The following is a 20,895-nucleotide window of genomic DNA, read 5'->3' as shown; positions in this document are numbered from 1 at the left end:
CTTTGGACAAACCACATTGGCCATCAGAGATGGAGACGGGGGATGGGGGCAGGGAAGCACTTACTAAATTCAAAGATGGCAGTAAGTTAGCCTGACAGAGGACAGGTTACTTCAAAGTAGAGTGTACATGTGGAGAATCCATCTGAGGAAAACCAGTGCACTGTAGGAGAGGATCCATGGTTATCTGAGACGATTCCCAAGCGCAGACAAACAGTGTCATAGTGCTGCAAGAAAAATCACACATTGTACTGGGTCTTAGAAACAGCACCATACACAATTTGTAAGCCAGTCCTTCCACCCACCACAGGTCTGGCAAGATTTTATACCAGTACCATATCTATTTTTGGACGTGACAACAAATGGATGTGGAGCAGTTGGACAGAGCTGAGACATACTGAGAAGAGTCACTGTGTTGTATGAGCAAATCAGACAAAATGGGATTGTGTAGCTTAGAGAACAGGGAACTAGCTGGTGACGTGACAGCAGTCTGTTATGGAAAAGGTAGAAGAGGTTCACCTGTTGTTCAAGCCCATAGCAGAGAAGACAAAAAGTAGTGGCTATAAATTACAACTAGGAAGCATCAGCTTAAATACTAATGGTTTGAAGTCTCCAACTTGGGAGCTTTGTAAAGACAAAAATAATCTTGCTAAAGATGGCCTTGCCTCAGGAGATTGTCTGTAGCAGGTGATCTCTTTAAAGCCCCTTCAGCCTTGTGATTGATTGTCTTATTGATGTCTAAATCTCAACTAGACTGTTTTTGTGTCTCAAGAGCCACAGGCAGTAGCAAAACCAATTCCTGGGTATCTTCAGTACCAATTTTAGGTTATCCACGCCATAGCAATATTGTGTTCTGAAGCTGTAAAAGTTTATTTTGCCCATATTACTTTGCATTAACTAAATGATGATGGAAACACCTGCTACTTTCTGTAAGAAGATAGTGCAACACAAACAGTGGCTACTTCATTTATTACCTTGCCTGGAACCTGCTCAGCCATACCATAACCTGTCCATCTCAAAACAGAAATCTGCTGGAAATACCAAGGCAGTGCCTGGATTATCCTGTGTCTACTGTATAAATGCCTACAACTACACAACTCATACTGATCTCCATTCATGGTGAACAGAGAAACTAGGCAATTTTAGGATGTAATTAATTTATTGTAGATGTCCATCTCAGGGTGAGATGAACAGAAATGCTTATTATTCTCCATTTGACTAGAGGGAGACTTGATGTGTAGCTCAGATGGAGAATTCTCCATGGTAAATATCCTCATTCTCTAAGAACAAATGTATCTGGTGTGTCTGTATTCAGAGTCCAACAGTATTGACCTAGCAGAATTAGATAAAACAGCTGTGATGACCAGCAGCTGTTTGAAAGAGAAGGGAGACCTCATTCAACCTCTCAGTTAACTCCTACAGTCAACTGTAGATAAAACTAGGAGGTAGAAATTATGAAGTTGAAATGACTGACTCTGCAAGAAGGAAGTATCATGTAAATTATGTTAAAAGCAGAGAATTAATATGTAAAATCAAGGCAAATATCTTACAGCTTAAGAGTTTGTTGATTGAAACTGTTGTGTAATGGTGTTTATTTTTAAATAGAATGACTGCGTAGATTGAAAAGCATAATATTCCTTCCCTTGGGCACTCCAGATGAAGTGTGAAAGTTAGGTTCATGCTATGTCTAGAGTTACATATTCATTATCAGATTATTGTATTTTCAATCATTAAAAAATAATCTAAAAGGAAGGAGCATGTCACTTCTAGCCTAAGATTTTTTTCCTTGAAAATGTCTCCCTTTCCTATGTTAGGATTTTCTGTAAAACACTATTTTTAATTGAGAAAAAAATAGAATGCACTCTTTAGCCTCAGTGTTTGAGTATTTAACCCTGCTTTCCTCTGCAAAAGCAAATTTCTTCCTACACATAGTTTTCTTTTGCTCTGGACTCAACAACTGAGTTAAATTAAACAATATAGCATTGAAACCTTACCAGATATACAGGTTTTTACCAGAACTTCCCTTGAAGGTCAGGCATCCTGACTGGTTCCATGATTACTGGCTGTTCCAACTCACCCTTCTTTCTTCTTCTCAACTTCTCCCTCTTCAGCATTTGCCCCCAGTATAATTCTCTCTACTACAATGTTCTGTTCTGGAATTGCCTCAGACAGTCAGATCCCATACGAATGGTTGCAGTATATGTACCTACTTTAGCAGAAACCTTTAGTTACCAGGTTCCATTCTGAATATTACCTTGCACAGTGCTGGAATCATTCTCAGCCAGTCACTTGCAGGAGAAAAAATAGAAGAAAACTCTCAGCTCTGGGGCTACTTGAGATAATGTTTCCTCAAGTGCATAAATTTTTAATTTTGTTTTTTATTGCTTGAGGATTCAGAATACAGAAGCCAATCAAGGTGAACAAAGATCACCGTCTAGAAATTCACCCTACACACAGACCCCTGAATACATATACTGCATTGGACTGTATTTCTTTTTGCCATTTTGAAAAACCCCATCAAGTCTAACAGGAAATAAATAGTTTGTATATAACACAGAATAAGTTCAGTTAATGGAATAACTAGGGATCTCCAGAAGATCTGAGAGTAAGATTTCTGAGAGTATATTACTCAGATGCATTAGAGTACTGAAATAGCAGGTTGAAGAACCTTTCTCTGTATAAAAGGGTGCTGTGCAGCAGTCCCTGGAGCTTCATTATAAACATATTTTTAGATAGCTACTTAGAACTCATATTGAGATGAAAAAAGACTGTCTGTAGAAATAGATACTAGTTAATTCCACTGCTTTTGTAATAGCTACAATACTTTCCTGTTCTTTACCATGAAATTTTGACTCCCCAACAAGTTTCCATGGATTTTCCAAGGCAAAACCCCATAATCTTCCTGAAAAGGGTAAAAATAAAGATACCCTACCTTGTAAAAAAGTTCAAATGGTTTTTGAACTGTGTAGTATTTGTAAATTTGGTGTGCAACACTATTGCATTTTAACTACTCAGCCAGCATGTGCCTGTATTTCCTAAATGTCAGCACATTTTTAAAAAGTAATACACTGAATTTTACTTTACTAAAATGTATCATAGATAAAGCAGTTTTGTTTCCCTAAACTGCTAAGCATTGAAATTCAGACATTGTTAGAGAAATTTATTGACTTTCTTTTCGCTGCCTCATGCAAAGATTGAAAAGACCCTTATACACAAAGGCTTCCCATTTCTGATGAGGTTAATGAAACTACCTACATGGTGAAATTTGCTGGATCAAGATCCTAATTTCCAGCTTAGCATTTTAAATACAATAGGAAAAATGATTCATCAATGTTTAATGTGCATATTTACTTATTTTCCAATGACCTCCAGATAACTGACATATTCCAGACTGCAGTCACTGAAATTGCATTATAAATAAACAATATAGACACAAAAAGCCAAATGCACAGGTGGGTAAATTAGCGGATCCCAGAATGCCACAGGGTTATTGCTCTCAAGAGTTAACACTGAGAGCAACAATATATCCCCTTACTATGATTTAAATTGTCTCCTCAAGAGAAGCAGGTGCTCCAAGCAAGAGACCCAAATAGCTGTGAGATATTCTGTAACACAGTAGGAATACAAAACAAACAAAAGATCAGAGAACAGACTAAGTGCAAATCAGAATGGAGTGCAAAAGTGTCTGCTTATTCCCCTGGTGTTTGGCTTAGGTTGAAGCAAGATGCAGATTGTTCCTGTGTGGGTAAGGAAGGACTGCCATGGAAGCAGATGCAGATGAACACTTGGGCTGTCGCCAGGCTCCTTCTAATCTGGCCTTAGTCTGCAGTGCCAGTGGTGGAGAGCACTGACACACCATCTAACGGGCCCCAAAGCACCCAGGGTCATGTGTGACGGGAGATCATGTGTTATTTTTCCATTCAGTTTCTGTTTTTCAAACAGAATCTGAAAATCTGCATCAGCAGTGACACTGTCATGCTGTTAGGTGATACTCTCCAACAGACCCAGTCATCTCCAGAAAATGCTGCAGCCACATGCCAGAAAGGCTCCTTCTGTGTACAAAACTGACAGCAGTAAAGCATAAAAGATGGAATTGCCAGTAACAATCCCATTGCAAACAAGAATTTTAAAGCCATGTATAAAAAAGCAAGAAAGCAAAAAATCAAAACCAGAAATTGACTGTTAGGTAGCAAAGAAAAAAAAAATCCAAACACAAAATCCAAACACAAAACAAGCTAGCAGCCTGGCAGCAGTCTCTTTGGAGCTCTATACTGGTTTTCAGCTCACAGCTGCTGAGCACCAGCTGTGTGCACCTTATGTGGCAGCCCACATGCTATTCCTGCAGCTTTCCAAAGGCCCCCCCTTGGTGAGCTGACCTTTTAGAGAGATTCTGGAGAAGGAATACAGTGTATACTGTCTGACCAAAGTGAAGGTAAAGTTGCTGAAAATTAAGGCTTTAATTTATTCCAGGTATAAATTACTAGCCAGCAGCGTGTTGGAGGGAGCAGAGGGGCTGCTCACCCCACACCACAGGTTCAAAACACCTCAGGCTGATGAGCTCTCTGCTGCTGTGCTAGTAGAACTAACAAAAGTAAATGTAATCTCTACAGCCTTGCCATTCCTATTGCTAAAGAACTTCCTACAGGTGTCATTATTGGAGCAACTGTACTATCAATGTCACCTTATATTTGCATCAGGAAATTTTGTTCAACTTGCCTTTATTATTGCCAAACTAGGATGTTTTTAGACATACAGCTTGTCGTTTTCCCTACCCAAATACAGTCTTTAACAAATTCCTAAAATGCTGATGTTTCTCTTCAGGAAACCCTAGAATTTTATCCTTTGGAAATGGTCTTGTCATTAGATGAGGATGTAGTTTTTCTGCTCTTACTTCTGTAATTTTGGTCAAACTCAGGCAAATGACTGCCCAATTGAGTAAAAACTGCCACTGTTTTACAGGTTAAAGGTGTAATGTGTCAGGGCACAATAAGCATGACTGAGTCAAAATATATTCAGGCAAAAAAATTAAATGTGTCATGTCTGGTACAGAGACCAGCTGGCCTGACATTGCCCATGGCATCATTATAATCTCTCTCTGTACAGCAGGGGGGCCTCATTGCTGCAGCCTGCTGGGAAAGGTCCCTGGCTGTGCTAGTTTCCAAATGGTGCCAGTGAACTTTGTCAGAGTGCTTGTTGCTCCAGAGCAAAACTGTGCCATCACTTAAGAGTGCAGACAGGTGGGTGTCAGTACCCCAAGACTGTTTAATTTATTAGTACAGCTTTGACCTCAGAGCTCCTATGTGTCATCCTCACATACAAACATGCTTCATACTCCCTGCTCTGCAACAAGCTTGAGTTGAATAAGGAACAGAGAGGGAATCTGTGTTTGCTCAGAATTACCTGTAGCAAGCCAAACTTTCCTTGAAAATGCTTTTTTTTTTTTTTGCCTAACTTTAGGACACCCTTTTTCTCACTTTGAGGTCCTGGTATTGTGCTAGAAGCAGCCTGACTCAATACCTGCTAGGTTTGATGTGCTGACAAGGTGGTACTGGACTGGACAGGTCAAAGAGGAACATTGGAGAGCTATCAGTTAGAGCTACCGGAGAGACAAGGAGTGCCTGGGCAGGGGAAACAGCATTGGGTGGACACAACTGGTTGAAGCTCTATGAGTAACATTTCCTGTTAAATAATGCCAAGCCATTTCCACAGTATATCCACAGTGCTACTTTGCATAATGTTTAGCATATGCTCACTGAGACAACATCTTGGGGGAGAAAATATTCTATGCCTATTTTGTAAAAAATAAATATAATAAACTATAAAAGCAAATTAAGCTTGAGCAGAAAAGTTTCATTTTAACATTTTGTAACTTTTTAGTGTTTGTCTTTCCCACTTCAATATTGAGATTTTAAAACAGATTTTCTGATTTGACATTTAAGACAAAATGCATGATTATGTATTTATCCTTTCTTTACAGAGATGCTGTGAACATCCTGGTACTATGAGTAAGTCAAAACACTCTAGGAAATGCAATTAGAAATTGAGAATATAGGCAACAATATTTTCATTTAAATAGTTTAAGTATTTTTACTGGTTTGTTTCAGAAAAAATTGCTATAGCCCATCCTTCAGGCTGAACTCGGGAAGGATGGCACAGGTACAGTTGCAGTGCTCTGTTTGTCCCTGCATACATTACCAACTCTACAGCAGTTTATTACTGTAGCAATAAACTGCTGTAGAACATCTTACTTTAATATTGGAAAAATGAGTTTAGAACAAAGACAGGCTGTAGGTAATTACAAACACACTCAATGCTCACATCTGAGAGCTCTTCAGTAGTAATGAGTGCAGATATTCTATATTTGGTACAAGACATAGTAAAGGAATTTGACAACCGTCTGTCTGATGGTAAAATTAAGAACTCATTCACTCTCTGGAGTGCTTAGAGTTGTAAAGAATTGCCTTCAGATAGATTAATTGAACTCTTGTGTTTTGTACCAGCATCTGTGCAAAATCAAACCTGAGGAATTCAGTGTTGGTTTTATCCACAAAGACCATCCTCCAGCAGCCTTTCCTGCTTTCCTGGTAGGGAAGCTGTGTCGAGCTATTTCAAAACTTCACCAAGCTTTACACATGGAAATAAAACTGATGACCTGAGAAAATACAAATGAGGTTTGGATCTCTTTAAAATATTACATCAGATGGACTATAAACTAGTGAATATAATCGAGCCTTTGCTTTGCAGTAGCAACATAGGATATAATTGAGATAATAAGTCAGAGAAAGAGACTTAAAAGGAGGCAACTTTTTAATACAGAGCTTACATTAACTTTTATTTATTCATCAGATCCCTTATTGGAATTATGAGATTTGGAGGCACAATATGCACTCATTCTGTCACGATGGCATAAAACATCTTTATTGTTTGGGCTCAGTTGTGTGTATGAAACAAAAAGCTAACACAAGATTAAAAATGGGGTCAAAACCAGGGTGATTACATTTTTTGTCACATCTGGCATTTGGTGATTATTTCAGTGTCTTACACTGCAAGAGACCAATTCCATAAGAAATGGATTATCCATACACATATCATGAGGCAAACCCAGACTCTCTCCTCATATTAAAAAAATGTTCCCTTATCTCCCAAGAATACACTGTAGATTCTCCAAGATTCCACATACCTGTTGGTGTATTTTTGAATCAGATGCAGTGATGAAATTGCAGCACCACTATGAGGACACAGGTTTACATCACCAGCAGACACCACCACCCTCTCCTGACCTTTATTTTCCTTGGTCCTTTCAGACATGTTGGTCAGTATGTGATTGGAATAGTCAGCGGGTTAATGAGGATTTGGCTGGCACTCAAGCAGCTTGTGTTCCTGGGGTTCATGCAGTGCCAGTACAGGGCTTGGGGAAGTAGACTGGGTCCAAGGCTGGGAAAAAAATGGTCACAGTTAAGATTAAAATTCTAATGAATTTTGACCACATGCTCATGAAGTGAGCAACTAGACAACTGCATGGTTTTGCAACTGCATTTGTGAGAAATGCTTCCAATAAATACCAGAGATTAGCAATACAACTAATAACCATTCAAACAATGTTTTTTTCAAAATGTCTGTCCCACATTAAAACCAGAGATTTCTTTCCTCACATGAGTTTGCACTTTTTTTTCCAGGATTCATTTTTCAGCCCCACAAGACCCTTATCCAGGTGCTTTTCACCAGCTTTGTGTTCCAGCTTTTTGTCATCTTCTATGCAGCCCGAACTCCACACAGCTATTTATGTGCACCACTAAGGATTTATGTGCCTTTTAAAATCTGAGCCTTAAACACTTGGGTGTCTATTCTTTTTATCAAAATGAATGTGGAAAGCCTCCAGAGGTGCCAGTGGGAGGTCAGAGGGTTGATACACACTGTGTGTTCAGGGTTGTATGACATGGGGAGAAACTGCATCTTAGATTTCAGGTTGTGTGCAAGGACAAGCTGAGTGTGCATGGGAGCATCTTAGAGGCAGTCCAGATTCCAGGTTCCAGATAGCTCAGCTAAACATAGAAGGGATGATGGGGTCACAGTGACTTCAAACTTCTGTGAAAGGGAGAAGGTATTCTCAGCAACAGGTCCTTTTTCTCACCATCTGCACCATTGTACAGTACTGCAATGTCTTAAAGCCCAAAAAAGGGAATAATTTCAGGCTCTACTTTTTGCTGTTTCTACACAGAGACAACAACAAAGCACCCTCTGGAAATGCAGTGGTTCTAAATATTCTCCTTTCTTGCTTCTGAGGTTGTTTAGGAAGGTAATAGCTTTCAAGTATTAATGAACTACTTTACAGGTCAGTAAAGGGAATGCAAAATTGGTCAGAAATGGTCAGAAATGGTGTCTCTACATAGAGCTAAATCCCGTGTAATTTGGGAATTGGTGAGTGTTTCTTCATTTTTAATTATAAAGGAAGCCTTCTGTTAGCATAATATTTTGTCCAGCATTACATATTCCCTTTATCTAGGGAGCTGGCAGGGGGAGAGGACAGAAGCTCTTCAGGCAGTAGAAGTTGAATTTAATGGGATTCACAGAAGAGATTTAAGGAGCTAATCATCCTTATAGCTGCTCAAGTTCAATTTTTATCCCCCAAAGCTACTAATTTTTAAGCATGTATTTTTGGCAGTGCTTTGCAGCAAATATCTCCCCTTGGGGCCCATAGAAATGTGCAGGCTGTGTTACATAAATTAGCTTCTTTGCCATCCCAGTAAACCATAAATGCCAGTGACACATAAAACCAGGTATTCCCTCAGCTCAGCAGGCTGACCTAGTCCTATCCTTACACTTAATAAAGTCAGAGGAGGACACAGTGGCAAGCAGAGCTGCAGTCCTTGGATGCCAGGATCCAGAGTCAGAACTGACAGTATTGGATGACCACAAAGTACCATCCAAATACGAGTAAGGCTCTACATCAGGATTTAAAAAAATTGGCACTTCCCCCTCTGTTAACCAAAGTAAAAAAGGGAGTAATTTGATGGCTACAGATGGCTGTATGTTTGATATTTCAAACATATATTGATATACATACATATTCCATTTAGAGAAAAGAGGGTTAGAAAATGCAAACCAAGAAAATTTTTCTTTGCATACATTTATCCCTCCCTCAGTTATCTCTATTGTGAGTTCAGTGTGATTTAAATTAATGAAGTAATATTTTGGAATTTTGTCCACAATTTGGAAGGAGATATTTCAGAACTATTTGGGCACTCCTTATGCCTCATAGACACTGTTCTCATTAACACAATGTTTGTCAAGAAGCTGCAAAGTGTTTTTATCAGTAAATAGGTAGAAAAGTGAAATAACTGTGAGTTTTGGGGGTTTTATCAACTCACTTCAGATGAGAGAGGTACACATCCCTGCTTTCCTTGAGTTCCCAAATTCCTGGCTTCTTTGAACCTATCTTGAACAAGTCTACTATCTCCATAACACATCCTCCTTAAAACGCAAGGACATTATTTTAGCATACTAAATGCAAGGACAGCTGAACAGCTCACCTCACAGCAGTTTCCTCCAAAAGGAATGCGTGTCCTGTGTCTATGTGGCAGAAGAGGGTCATTCATCGGTGCCTGGGCTCACAGCCCCACACTGGGAGACAGCCAACATTTGTCTGAAGCTGGCAGCCTTGCTGCCAGGGGAGGCAGGCTGTGGAGAGTTTCTCATCCTCTGATAATTACTGCAGCACACTGAAGGAAGAGTAGGGCTGAAATTGGTCAGATCTGGAAGGGTTGAGATGCCACCACCATTTTCATCAAATCTTACAAAATTGAAGACAGCCCACAGATGTTAGTCTGTCCATCAACTCTGTCCCTCCAGGAGCCCCAGAGGCAAAACTCCCAAGTGTTTCCTGGGCACAGGAGGGAACAATGAGCTCTGAAAACACTCAAGAGAAAAGTAATTCCTTCTGCTGACCTCAAATTCCATTTTAGACAGTTGCATTAAAAAAAAAAAACAAAACCCAAACCAAACCAAACAAACAAACAAACAAAAAACCAACCAACCAACCAAACAAACAAACAAAAAAAACCACACCAAAAAAACCCCAAACCATAAAAACAAAAAACCCCACGGGTTTGCCTACTTCTGTTTTCAGAATTAGCATGCAATCTATGCAATGATTCTCCCAAGAGGTGTCACATTCCTCAAACCCTCCTTTGAGTCCTTACAGGTTTTCAGCTACCAAGTGCTTGGCAACATTTTTCTGTATTGTCAAACATTTTCTCTATTTTCTTGGATAGAAGCAGTTTGAATCTTGTAGGTTAAGTACTGGGACAAGGCTGTGAAGACACAGTGAAAAACACTTGGAAGATAATGGGATGTTATACAAAATTTTTAGTGACTGTGGAAAAGGCCAATAATAAAAAGACATCTAGAAGAAGAAAAAAAGTCAGTGAAGATGAGGAGCCAAGGCTTCCTGGGTCTTCCACCTGATTAGTATCTTGAGTGCGGCAACTGTGACCATGTTGAGTAAGGCAGAAAGAGCCATAGATCTCCCCAGATTAATAAAGATGGGGAATTAAATGCCAGAGAGAGTACCTGGATCTTTTCTATGTATTTTAAATTAATTTATCATGTAGTCACACCACTGAAAAGTTCACAACTGTACTTCATTTATTATATCTTTTCTACCTAGGTAGAGAGGTCCTCAAGAAAGGCAGGTCAGTGTCAGTGTATATTGCTCATTCTACCTGATAATAAAATATAACCTATTTCAGGAGCATCCCTCTTTTTGAAATCCTTATCCTTACACTTGAATAAAAAGATATGTAAATTGAAATTGCCAAGATTGTCTATGGATTTGGATGATAAATTTGTATTTACTCCTGTAGAATTTGGGGAATGGGATGTTTCATAGCAATTTTGAATTATATTATTTTAAAGGTTTTAGATTTATTTTCTTTGTGTTGCCATGTTGATAACCTGAAAGATATGCAATATCACATACAATAACAGAAACAGTTATTAAATAGGTGACCTACTCAAGGCTTATTTTATCACATTTTTATAACATGAACATGCTCATTAGAACACATGATCATGTATATCAGATAAACGCCAAAACCCAGGAATCACACAGTCACTAGGAGCTACCTCTGCACTCCCACAAAAGCTGCACTCATTTACTTTCAAACTTGTGGCAATGAGCCAGTGTACATAAATTATTGATAAAATTATCAAACAAGGAGCTGCTTCTTCGGTTATGAGAATCTTGCTGGCTGCAGACCTTCGGCAACTTCTGATGCCACTGAATCAAAAGCCTGACACAATTCCTGATTCTGTGTGGGAACTTGCTTAGACTTGCTTCATTTCTCAACCAGAGGCAAGCTTTCAAACCTGCACAATTTCTGTGATATTTATAAACTGCTGCTAATACTGAACTATACTCATCAAACACTGTTTTGCATTCTGGTAAGAAAAATAATTAGCATAAGCATATTTCTATAATTACAGTAAAAATCTTTGCTTTTCATGGTGCTAAAACTTATTCTTAATTGGATTTACAAACTGAATTAACTTTATATAATTGCCTAGGATTCTGTAGTTCAGCTGTTAAAAATCATTATCCCAGCTGGCCCCGAGCAGTCTTTCCCCATGTCTGACCAACCAGTCCTGAATACAGACACATGTGAAGTGCTGCCTCATGCTCCAGGGGGTGATAGAAATGCAGGAAGCTATCAATAGCCAGCTCAGGCTAATGAAAGCACATCTCTGCAGGGCCTGATCAAGCTGATGATTGTTTGTTAATTATATGGGGCAAGTTCAATGGCATTTCCTGCAATAGGTTATGTCTGCTTGACCATGATATCTACTCAGTTTATACACCCATTTAATTACATTGCTTTTTTCATACTGGCAAAATGCAGAAACTTCTATTAAGTGAATAATTCAGAAATAAATGGGGTTTTGCCAGTCTTATCACATAAACTCATAAAGAATTTTCATTGTGTATGTATGGAATGGAAATACTAAAGTCTACTTACCATTCTGGTATCTAATGTCTCCTTTCCAAAAGAGAATTCTCAGCCGTGTAGCTCTCCTTTTCATCCTTACCTCTGCATTTCTACCAAGTGAGCTGTCTGTGACTGCCTCTAAAAGCCCCTCTGCCCACATTTTTCTTTGCTTTCTCTGCACAGAGATTTTACAACATTTATGGAAGAAGAAATATTGTGTCATCCAACTCAATTTCTCTTTGCTATCAGCACGTCAACCATTATATATTTTCTTGGTATCCCATCCTATGTCGGTTTTTATGCCTCTTTTGTTCAGACTTGGGTCTCATCTTGTCTCACCCTTGTCTGAATCATAGTAACAGCTCCAGACAGTAGCTGCACTCCTCTGCCTCTTATTTTATAGACTGTCAAATATTAGTCTCCCAAATATTAGTAGTTCTGTCAAATCTCTGTCTGTCTCTTTGTCTCTTGGAAAAGGAAAGTGGTCTTTGTTACAGTAGAAAGGGAGTCTTTTCGAGGCCTATACATTTTCTGCACTTGGTAATGTACAGCTCATGAAATTGGAAAGGGACTATTTTGTACCAGTAAGAGCATTTAAGGGCTCCCTTGGCACTGCAGAGTCCAGATTTGTTTCGTTTCCAATGCAGAGAAAGAGTGCCAGTCATGGAGTAAAGGATGTCTACTCTGATATGTACACTTAAGGTAGAGCCACAGGAAGCATCCTTGCTCCTGAGACATGGTCTGTACCCAGCCAGCCCATAAACAATGATAAATGGCTCAGCTGCAGGTCTGTCTTCCCAGAAATCATTTTATACATAGCTATGAAAACATTCCAGTTAAGCAGTCAGATGTGTTATCATAGCACCAAGCTCTGACCCCTGGGGTTACATAGGATCTACTCAGAGCTGGAGTCTCAATAAGGGTTTTTTTCCTACTCTTTACAGACCTCTACACAGCTTCCAAATCTGAATCACAGTAGCTGTATTCAGTGCCTGAAAAAACAGTTCCTATTCATTATCATCCCTCTAGTACCCCTTAGGCTGCCAAATTGACATCAGTGCTTTTAGTCTTAGTTTGTCTGTATCTTCCTGTCCTACTGGCTCAGCTTCTTGTGTTCTGTGTTCTTTCAGGAATGATAATTAAAAAATATACCATGCATTTGTTTGAAATAATACATTTTCTCAGTGGCTGAGAAAAGGTATTTTCTCCAGCTGCAGCCTAGGGTGCTGACTTGCACATCTCCAGCTGCAGGCTGTGGTGCTGACTTGCACATCATCTCCTACAGCCATTCACTGCAGTACAAGCCTGTGAAATCACACCACTGAGAGCTGGGGACCCAGCACAGGAGAGGGATGTGGGACCTCACCTCTTTGCCATGTCAATTCAAAACAGAACCAGGCTCCAAGGGCTCCAAAGAGTCAGGGTTCAGCTTTTCTTTCTGCAGTTGTGTGGGCAAAACTAGAAGATACATGAAGTATTATTTTGTCAATTTTTGGATTTTGGATGGTATCTAGACATTCACAATTGATAACTAAAATGCTGGGTGATGGATTATTGCCATCAATATAATCTTGAAATTTTTTGTGTGATACCCATGTGTGTTTGTAGCCATTTCATCTTCTTGGGCATAATGTCAGGCTATTTTTCAGGTACATATCATGATTTATGCCCTTTGTCTTAGAGTGAAACTTATTTCACTGGAGTAATCACAGTTTCCAGTCTACATTTTATCAATGACATCAACTCATTCACCAGCCTAATGTTGCATTATCCCAGAAAATCACATTGTTGTGGTGTTACCTTTCCCCAGAGGAGGCTGAATTGCTTTTATTACTTCCTGCTTGAACAACTGCTAATCTCATTTCTGGAGTTCTTCCAGCAGGAGCACTATACTTCTGACACAACGGATTCAAATCACCCATGCCAGGATTTAACAGCCTGAGATATCTTTCTTCAAGGGCAGAGATTTGATTTCCTACAGAATCTGTGATTTAAAGACAAATGGTTTTTTTGCACAGTTCCCCATTTATCCTCCTGTTTTAATGAACTTGCCCATATTTTGAGTTTTCTGGTTCCAAATTGATAATTAATTGCACCTACAGGGAGACTCTATAAAGATTTACAACCTGTAAGTTCCATAATTTCTGTCCCTATTAAAAATGTAAATGAATTTGTTGTTTCTGTTTTTCTGCATTAATTGTCCAGACTGTAATATTTTAGTTTGCTAAGGTGAACTGCTAAATCATCTGCTTACTTTTAAATCTAATATTCAGATTCCCAAATTTTATTGATGTACAAAGTAAGGTCTAGGGCCAAGAGCTTATGAGCAGTCACAGGACAAATCCATATCAAACCCAGCCTTCACCAAGGTAATGCTACGGCTGTATCATTGAAATACACTGAAGGGACACTCCCATTTCTAAACTAACAAATTAAATTCCCCTGAGATTAGGCAGTAAATCTGCAGCAATGAATTTCTATTCTTCCCCAGACCCAGGGGAAAAGCTTTCAGCTTTTACATTGAATAGAATGCTTACAACAGGCCCCCCCCTGGGTCTGGGGAAGAAGAAGTGATCTGAGGATGGTGGCAGAAGAAAACAGGAGCCTTTCCTTTGACCACCAAAAGCTCCCCCCACCAACCCCCATCATTCCCCCTCTCCACCAGCCCTCACACAGTTCCTGCAGTGACAACTACATTCTATGTCAGCTTGCTCAGGAACCTCTAAAGTGTATTACTGAATACATTTGTGTACCTTAACTTCTGCTTTTAGCTGGAGGTGAATATATTTTTACAAGAATCTGTCCCTTAAGCAACACCCTTTCAGTTCTTGGGGAAGAAAAAAGTTTACCTGGTTCCTTCTGCTGTGAGGGACTGATCCAAAATAACATCTTAGAGAAGTGGATAGTGGCAAGTCCCATGGGTCCTGCTGCATCTCCATTTCCTCTCCCAGTCCATAATGTGCATTTTTACTCTTAGCAGAAGGATTTAAGACATGGACCTGAGATTTACAGTTGGCCGCTATTTAAGAGAATTTGAAAAATACAGAAATATCTTATCAGTGTGTCTTGTGAGAGAATAAAGATGAATTTAAAGTCAAAAGCTAAGTTGTTTTTTTTAAAGCAACTTAAATTGGACACAAAGGGCCCAATCACATTTTTAGTATCACTTAACATATTGGGATCTCTAAAAGCCTCACTGTGTTTTTGTAACATAAATAATAACAGTCATAACAGATTCCTTCTGGTGATGGATCTGATCTCACAGAGGAAAATCACAGACATGAGAATAGTAAAAAAGAGGCTTAATTAAAAAAGATCCCTTTTCCATGTTGACTGAATTCTGACAGTCCCGGTTTTTAATTTTCATAAAGGAAAACCTGTCCAGTCCTACTCAGTGGGAGCAGTTTGACATGGACTGAGGAGCAACTCTGCTCTCTTTCACTACCAGAAGGGCACATGGTGGTCAGGGAAGCACAACAGCAAACTGAACTCACTGATAAAGTATATGGTAGGAACAGTGAAAATCTGTTCTTATTTCCATTAACTTCACTACCACATAAGTTTCAATTTACCCTTAAGGTTATTACCCACAGGAAGTTACTAATTTTGAAGCTGATAACATAAATGTCTGTAGTCCAGTAGTAGTACCAGTAGTGGCTTGACTATCCAAAACGCAAAGCAGTGTTTTCTCAGCTCTGAGGTTTTAGTGCAGTGTGAGGCTCCCAAAGGGGGCTGGATTCTGAGAAAAAACTGTGCACCCAGATATTAGGTCCATGAACAATGAGCTGCATTTCTAAATGGAGAGTGTGACTTATTTAATTATCCATTTAATGAGAACATGATTGCTAAATACCCTTTAGAATAAAGTATTTAAATCAACTCAATTCTCCACGGATGTCTTATTAACTACTATTTTGTAGAAGAGTGGCTATTACTTGGGTCTAAAATTGTTCTTTTCCCTCAAAAAAAAAAAACATTTTAAAAGCATCACACAAATGTACATGCAGCAATGGGCCAGCAGTTTCCTTTTAGGCTTGGGCAGTCAGCCATTCATCTCTTGCTTTTTGTTTCAAGGTTAATGCTTCCTTCTTGTCATAGTGGCAATAAAGTGTTTCTAGGTGGATTTATTCTTGCCTATTCATAGAAAACCAATGTGAAGATCTTAGAGATTAATTTCTTTCAAAGCTGCAGAAATAAATACATTTGTGGCAGGAAAGTCTTGTTTTGGCCACTTACACTGCTTTTATCTCTGCCTTTTTTCTCTGGTCTGTTGCTTACCTATTTCCTTGCCATCCTCACCCCTCCTATGCCCTCTTCTTTGGCATTTTCCCCTGAATTCTGTTGGGGTTTTAATGCTTGAAACAGCATATATGTAAAATGTACCTTAAACTGAGTACACCTACATCTTATATGCTGGCCACACATACCATATGTGCATGTTCTTTGATCTGTGCACTTTGTCCTGCTCATTTTTGCTGTTATTTCATGTCCTTAAAAACTAAAATATTTTTAAAACCACACTTTAAATAGACATCTTTAATGGTGATGATTTCTTGTGTCTCAAACAAACTATGGATTTTAATTAATTTATTTCTATTATCTTAAGAAATAGATCATGCCATATGAGAGAGCAAAGAAGAAAGCCTTGGAAAACTAACCTGTCATAAAACTCATCTGTGATCACAGAGCAAAAGCTGAGCACTGCAATAAAATACACCAGCCACACAAGATCAATTACTCTATAGTGTCATTAGTTGGGGAGAGTCTTCAACCTCACAGAAGAGTGGAATATTATCCCTACTAGCCACTTTGGATTTTATTTCACAGTGCAGTGAACTCAGTGGGATTTTGCTTTCTGGTAGGCAACTGAACTGCTCTGCTTGCAAAAGTACACATGCAGAGCTGAAATTTCTAAAGCAACTATTTATTTTCTCAGAAAATATGATTGGATAATTTTAGGGTATTTTATTTAAAGTTGAAGGATCCCTTCCCTCTCTCCCTTTTCAGGGTGGCACATTTGTCTCAGCACCAGAGAAGTGCAGCTGTGTGTATGTTCTCAAATTGATGAAGGTGTAGGATGAGGTGGTAGCCACAAGACCAAGGAGCACAGACCTGGTCTTGACAACCCTGTGTAGACCCCACTTTGCAGGGGATGAGCTGCCCCCACTAAGGCTCAGCCTGACCCTCCTTCACCCTCCCAAGCCTAAAGCTGTGGTAGTGGTGCAGGATCACATTCTTCCTGCAGCATGGCTGTAGTACATCCTGAGTGTTTGGCATATGGAACCTGCTGAGACAGCCCTGAAGGGAGCCAGCCCTCACACAGTCCTGTCTCCATTGCCAGCTGGGAGCAGGTACCTCTGAGACCCTACAGAGTACTTGCAGAGCCCTTCAAGACAGCCTGGTAATGAGCTGACAGCAGTGCTGTGGGGCTGGTTGGGGCCCCAGAACTGAGCCTGGACCAGGGATGCTTCTAATTAACAATGGAGATAAATCCACTGAGGCCAGTGCAGAGTCAACAATACTCCAAATGCATGTTTGCATTAGGGTTTAACTTCAGTTGTTTGCTTTAATGCAGAATGATGCAAGCTAACATGTTCCAAATCACACTGAACCTTAGGAACTAGGGGAGGCTTCAGCACTGGTTTGAGTGTTCTAAGAATTATGACTGAAAATACCTGGCTATAAGTATATTTCAGTAGAAATATGTATATCTGCTGAATGTGGTTTGAGCATACCTGTTGAAAATGTAGGGGTGCAATTGGTAATTTTAATACCACACTAACATTTGGCCACATGCAGCTCAGGTATGCGCAATTTATTTTAATCAGTATATACTTTAATTTCATCACTTCAAGGTGAGGCATGTTTCCAGCTTATTATTATGTTAGAAGGTGAAAAAAAAGGTAGTGAAAAGATTAATGAAGTTGACAACCTTTCTTGCAAGGGTGGTGCATGGACCCAAGCCAAAACTGAAGCAGGCTGCCTGGGGCTATTCAATCTGGCCAGTAACCTTTCAACAAACATGTTTATCTAAACCATTTGGAGAGACCGGCTGTGTGGTACTTAGTTGCCAGCTGGAGTTAAACCCAAAGACATTCAGTTTTAGAAGAGTTGAACTGCTGCATTTTTAGTTTGTTACCTGGGGCTGTTAGGAGCAATGAAACCTGGAGATACTTACAAATCTCCTGAGCAGCACTGTGATTCACAGCCCCCACCTGCAGCATCTCAGGAATATACTCATTTTGCATGACACAAGGTTTCTCAGGATTTACTCTCTGAGAGTCCTTACTCTCAGGGAGTAAGGACAAATGCTTTTTTGTTTCGTACAGGAAAATGGTGTGTGTGCGTGTGTACCCATTTCTGAAGGGTTTTTTGGAGGTGGAGATCTATTGTAATGTGCTTAGGAAATCCATGCTGATGTCTAAATTCCTGCTCCTTTATATGAGTCTCAAGTATCTCTATCAGAACTAAAAAGCCAAAAGTCAACAGAGTAGTTCCAAGTGTTCTGTTGATCAGCATGCAAGGTAAGAATAACAGTGTACAGTGTAACAGTGTTACAAGTGTAACATGCAGTAAAAAATATCCTGTTTATCACAAGTCAACAAAGAGCACTAATGGGTGGTCTATTCACAGTATTTTCAGTACTTAAGTTTGTCTGTCCTATCCACAGCTCCTGCATCAACACTTATTACACTTATCAATGTGAATTAATAGAAAAGCATAGTGTCTAGCCACTTGATTTTACATAAGTCACAGCTTATCTTGGGAGTCAACCACTATGACAAGACAAAAGAGAACCCAAGAATGACACATGGCTCTCCACACCAAAGCATGCCCTTCCTCAGCAACCATGACACCCTGTTTTGTCATTAGCACAGTTCATTGTGATCAGTAACTCCAGGCAGAGTAATTCAGGAGGGGTTTGGGCACGTAGCTCCAAGTCCTGCTCTGTCTCCATTTTTGCCCTGCAGCAGGGCTAGGGGATGCTCGCTGTGGAGACAGCTGGACTGACAGCATCAGCATCACACTGGCTCAGAAAGACCTGGACACAGGGTGATGCTGGTTTCCCCTTTTTCTCTGACCAGGCAGGCTCTTCCCATGCTATCAGAGGAACACATTACCTTATTCTTTGGAAATAATGCTTTCTGCACACTTTCTTTGAGTGTGCAAAAGTGGCTCAGGGCCATTCCCACAATGAGGAACCTCATGACACTGGGTAGACTGGTCTCTCCTAACCTTGGTAAATGTTCATCTCTGTGCCAGTGCAAGTCTCTGCCCTGTGTAAGGAAAGGGGTGATCCTGCCAACTCAGGTGGGCATGTTCATGTGTCTTTGATCTTCTACGTGGTAACACACTGGTCTATTTGTATTTGCTGGCCTGAATTAAAGGTGCACAAAACCTTGGTTTATTCTGTATTCCTTTCCCTTTTTTTTCATATAAATAACTCCATATGTGTCAGTTCTTTATAAAGCGAAATTCAAAATACATAATGAAACGTTTGTTAAGACAAATTTAAACCAAGTGGCCACAGCCACCCTGCTTGCAGGAACTGTTTCCAGTGCATGCCTGGTTACTGTGTGAGTCCTTCATCTAGCACTTTGAAGGAGTGGAAAATCAAATGGGCTTCAAGGAGTAGCCTTCCTTAAGTGACTTTTCTCACCCATAACTCTTCCTCTCTGTGATGGTGGTAGGATTTGGCCCTGTGTAAGAGTCCTGCCTGAGATCAGAGCTGGCTCCTTAAGGCTGTGTGTGGGGTGGAGGAATTGTAGCTCTTGATGTGAGATCAGAACATAAACTAATGGCAAGACTTTCAGCAAGGCTATAATTTCTGCTTCTATATGCTTAACTTTCTGTTATCTTCAATATAAATCAACCCCCTAAACCCCCCATAATTTACTGGTTTTCATCTGTATAGAACTAGAACAATACATGTGTTTCTTACATTAGCTTTTATTTTGTCACTTGAAGTAGCTGAATATTTCAAATTCAGTATTTGTGTATTTTTATACCAATTCAAGTCTGACATGGAAAGCTGCTTTGACATTAAAATCTGAGTTACAGGGAAGGACTTGCTAAATGCAGGACTAGGTTGCACTGATTGTCACATCAGCTTTTTGACAGACATGATGGTATACAATAATCTTTCTCTGAACATATTACTGAAAACCTCATCAACCAGTGATGAATTGATGCAAATTGCTCTTGAAACCTATTCTGCTAGACATATTAAAAAAAAAATCCTGACACACAACAAAAACCAGAACTAAACCTGCAGAAAAGCTTATGAGTGATAGTGAAATTTATCCTGTTTCTTGTATTTTTCACATGGAACAACAAAATCCAGCCATTAAAATAGAAACTTTTATCTACAAGTTAAAAAAAAAAAGATTTTGCAGTGATTTTCTCCAAGGTTTTATGTGTAGAATTAAAATGTACGCCCTAAGAGCAAGCCTCATAAAAACATAGACTAAGCTTCTGTAATGGGCCTGTAACATTATTTTCATTATTGTTTCAAATTGTTAGTAAACAAGTGATGAATAATAATCTCACCAAAATTAGGTATATAATTTAAGTATTTTGCTTTTTTTGTATTTTTAGTAGAATGTTTTTCAGTTGCAGGCTGAATTTAGAAAATGTGATTTAGAAAAAAACAGATCAGTTCTGATAGATGACTGTCTCCAACACGTAAACTGGCAGTGGCTGTGATGTCCCCCCTGGAGGCTGAGGCTACTGTCATTAGTGGAGAGACCCTGACACTCTATTAGACAGTTACTCACTAAAAAATATTCATTATAATCAAAACTCTGCCTGAAGACCTGCCTAAAATGTCACAAGCACTAGTCTCAGCTGGTGTAAATGAAAGCAGCTTCAGTGGCTTTGTCAGGGTAGAGACTGCCTGCTCCATCTAAAACAT

General features: G+C 39.5%; 1 long non-coding RNA gene across 5 annotated transcripts in view; it reads right to left on the bottom strand.

The window, feature by feature from the left end:
• LOC135301902 (uncharacterized) overlaps positions 1–20,895 on the bottom strand; it is a 32,092-nt gene that overhangs the window by 8,197 nt on the left and 3,000 nt on the right. For 3 of the 5 annotated variants that reach the window (XR_010363641.1, XR_010363638.1, XR_010363642.1), the window contains exons 2-7: positions 14,831–15,000; positions 13,348–13,965; positions 9,528–12,156; positions 7,178–7,431; positions 6,517–6,649; positions 65–224 (exon numbers count right to left, since the gene is read on the bottom strand). This is a non-coding gene — a long non-coding RNA (uncharacterized LOC135301902). The remainder of the gene's footprint in view (positions 1–64; positions 225–6,516; positions 6,650–7,177; positions 7,432–9,527; positions 12,157–13,347; positions 13,966–14,830; positions 15,001–20,895) is intronic. The other 2 variants (XR_010363640.1, XR_010363639.1) reach the window with 2 other exon arrangements.

The sequence above is a fragment of the Passer domesticus genome, chromosome 5 (assembly GCF_036417665.1).
Source record: "Passer domesticus isolate bPasDom1 chromosome 5, bPasDom1.hap1, whole genome shotgun sequence".
NCBI lineage: Eukaryota > Metazoa > Chordata > Aves > Passeriformes > Passeridae > Passer > Passer domesticus.
Note: the sequence above shows the minus strand (reverse complement) of the source record. Positions and strands in the feature narration are given on the sequence as shown.